Here is a 3,627-nt window from a genome sequence, read left to right as displayed (position 1 = left end):
CAGTGTGCATCTAATAGCTAGTGCTCAGTGTATAAATTGTTTCCAAACTAGTTTATCTTCTAACTTTTGCTAAGTTTTTAAAAGAAGATCCCTAGTCATTTATTGTGTTTATCACTATGTTTTATTTGTAGAAGAATGCATCTTTCTCCCTCGCCTCAGCACATCTGAAGTTCTATTCCAGTTGGTGAGATCCAAAGAAATAACTTCCAGGTGCTGGAGCTCACCACCAAGGGTGGCAGAGGCTGGGCCCGCCTTGCCTGCGGTGAGCTTGGCACCATCTCTGCGGAAGCAAGGCGAGGAGCAGGGTGGTGGCCACTAGAGGTCTCCTTCCGCCCTTGGATGAGACCATGCCCAGTGGCTGCGGCCGTCTGCCCAGTGTGTGTGGGTGGGTGTGCGCAGGAGCTACCAGATTGTTGGGCCTCAGGGAAGCAAGTGTAGGAAAAAGAACCCCAATATTTACAAGAAAACACCTACCACACAGGGAAAAGACAGAGAAAGTCTTCAGATGTGGGTGGGTGGTGTGTGTGTGTGTGTGTGTGTGTGTGTGTGTGTGTGTGTAGAATGCAAAATGGCATGCAGGGCAGTAAAAAAGGTGTTCTTCCCTCCACAGTCTCCTCCCCAACCCCACCAGCCTCCCTCCTATTTCAATCCCTTCTAGAGAGAATCAGGGACTCCTTCTCCTGTCGTGAGCTTAGCCATGTGTGTCGGTGGTAATGAAAGTGAGTTTTTAGAAACAAACACTCCAGGACTTTTACATACAGGGGCCGTGCTCTGCTCGCTTCATTATCTCGAGAGCCGCTGCCACCGTCTCCAGCCGAGGGCTGCGCTGCCCGCGCCATCTTTGGGACCTTTTTGGCTCCTCAGCGGACATCTTCAGCTGTAACTTTGGGACTAAGTCAAGGTCATGCAGAGCCAAGTCTGCCTTTAGGGAGGGAGGTTTGCTAGGAATTGGATTGGTTTTGACCACAAACCACGTGTGGCTCTTTGGTAATTAGCCTGTCTCTTCTAGTCTTTGTCTAGTTGTCATTGTTTTCTACAATGGGAACATGCTTAGCCATATCCTCTCCCCAGTTGTGTAATTCACAGCCATTGTTGAACTCTAAACAACCACCACCACCACACACAGCCCTTGTGGGATTAGCTCTGGTGTCAGTAGACTGACACTCCCTCCTCTCCACCATCTTCCACCCGTTAGCAGGGGAGGAACACCAAGGGACTTGAGAGCCTGGGCTTGACTTCGAGTTGTGTTATTTACCAGCTGTGGGAACTTGAGCATGTCACCGGACCTCTGTGAACGTCCATTTTCTGAACTATAAGAAGTAAATAAAAATGCTCACCTTGAAAACTTATTGTGAGGATTAAATGAATGAATGTGAGAAAGTGGTGCATAGTATATGTGTAATAAATGTTTGCATCTTATTTTACATAAGGTAGCAGCTGGGGTGCTTTATCTTTTGATTCTCTCTTTATTCTCTCTTCTGTTTCTCTTCTAGTCCTGCCTTCTTGCTTTCTTAACATTCATTGCAGCCATGTGATACCTCCTGAAGTCTCTCCCTTTCACCAAGGAGCTGCTGGGAGTTGGAAGAGGAGGAGTATCAGGTAATGAACAGAATGAATAAATAGAGACGGTTGTTCATGGCTCCATGCCCAGCTTAGGGATGACTCTAGACCTCAGACCATGGATCCCACTGTGATATAAACACCCTTACAAGCCACTAGGCTCTATGAGGCGGGGTCTTAGCTGACAGCTGAGGTCCTCCCCCGCCTGCTCCATGCTAAGGGCAGGGGATGCAACGGTGAACAAGACACAGTCCTGACTTGAGAGGACTTAATGTTTCCAGGTCTCTGAAAATTGCTGTGGAAGGGGGAGAGGTATCGTGGGAGCCTCTACACTGGCCCCAAATCGTCCCTGCCTCTAGGAATTCCCATGTTCCTGCAAGCTCTGGCCCCGGCTGCAGGCTGGGCCTGGTGACTTCTCTCCAATAACTAAACACAGCAACAGGAGTGGGGTGTCCCTGCTGACATTAGGGTACCAATAGACGTGACTCTGAGGAAAGCCACCTGGTGCTGTTTGAGATGCTCTACAGAGAGGCCCATGAGGCAAAGGACCCAGGGAGGCCCCCTGCCAGCAGCCAGCTGGGAGCTGAGGTTTCAGTCAAGCAGCTCACAATGAAATGAGTCTTGTTAGTGACCACGTGAATGAACTTGGAAGCAGATCCCTCCAGGTGAGTCTTGAGATGAGACAGCGGCCCCAAGCAGCGCCCTCGCTGCAGCCTTTGGAGAGACCTGAGCTGAGGGCACCCAGCTAAGGTATGCCTGGATGTCTTAAGTTGTTGTTTTAAGCCCCTAGTTGTGGGTACTTTGTTATACAGCAATAGATAAGTAATAAGAGAGGGTGGGGGAAAGGTGACTCTTCTGACTTTCATATGTTTTTAACATTTTCCCAGCTTTATTGAGATGTAACAGACACACCACATTGTGTGAATTTACGGTGGACAATATAGTGATTTGATATATGTACATTGTGAAATCACAGTGACCTGGGCCCATCACTGATCGGTCAGCATTGCACTGCCCGACCTGGCTACACAGGAGACACTCAGTAAGTATCTGACTGACCAGCAACCCTGGGCCTGGAGGCGTTCTCTGAGGCTCACCCGTGCACACTGTAAACTGTGGCCGGCCAAATGAACACAGAACTCGCACTCAAACTCGAATTTCAGGTCAGGAGTAATAGTCTGCCGTGCATGGAGATATGTACACTGAGACTTGGTGTTTTCTGGAGACTCCGTGTCGGTGGGGAGCAGGGGAGCGGGGACCGGGAGAAGCAGGACAGACAGCGGGGGCACAGCAGGGCCGGCAGCACCCATCACATCGCCCCGTGTCAGAATTCTTTTCTGTGTGATGAAGCCTTTTTAAGATCTGCACACTTAGCAACCTTCAAATGCAGGACTCAGTGTTGTTGACTGCAGTGACCATGCTGTGCATTACATCCTCAGAAAATTCATGGATTTTTTTTTTGGCCCCTAAAAAGGACGAAGGAGAGGAACCTCCTGGCGGAGCTGCTGTGTTTTCTAACTTTGAGGCCTATGAACTCAGGTGCGGGAGCCGCGGGCTGGTGCTTGTCAAGCCCCTGCCAGTGTCTCCAGGAGAACCGCCTCCGCCCTCTCTACTCAGCCTCTTCCTCCAAGTCCCCTCTGCACAGCCCACTTCCTGCGTCTGAGGGCCCCTCGCCCAGCCCAGCCTGCCTCGCTTTGCAGCCCAGCTTGCAACTGAGGAAGAGGCAATTTTATCAGCATCCCCAAGGCCTGGGGCCCTCATGCCCAGGGACTCTGCACCGCGGCGCCTGGCTGGGTTATGTCCTCAACATCTCAAGTCCAATACTATGTCTCAGGCAGCAGAGGCCCCACCGAGCTGATTTATGACTTTGCACCCGCTGCCTGGCAATGAGATGTCAGCCCGCCAGACCGCAGGGTAGAGCCCGGGAGAGCTCTCTCATCGCTCCTGCCAGGCCTCACGAGGGACAGGAAGCCCAGGTTCCAGAGGCTTCCACCTGCGGATACACCAGAGTCGGACATGTCCCTATTCAAGGGGCCTTTCTTCAGCCGTCACTGTCCCCATCACTGG

The sequence above is a fragment of the Myotis nattereri genome, assembly GCF_964212035.1.
Source record: "Myotis nattereri genome assembly, chromosome: 9".
Lineage (NCBI taxonomy): Eukaryota > Metazoa > Chordata > Mammalia > Chiroptera > Vespertilionidae > Myotis > Myotis nattereri.
Note: the sequence above shows the minus strand (reverse complement) of the source record.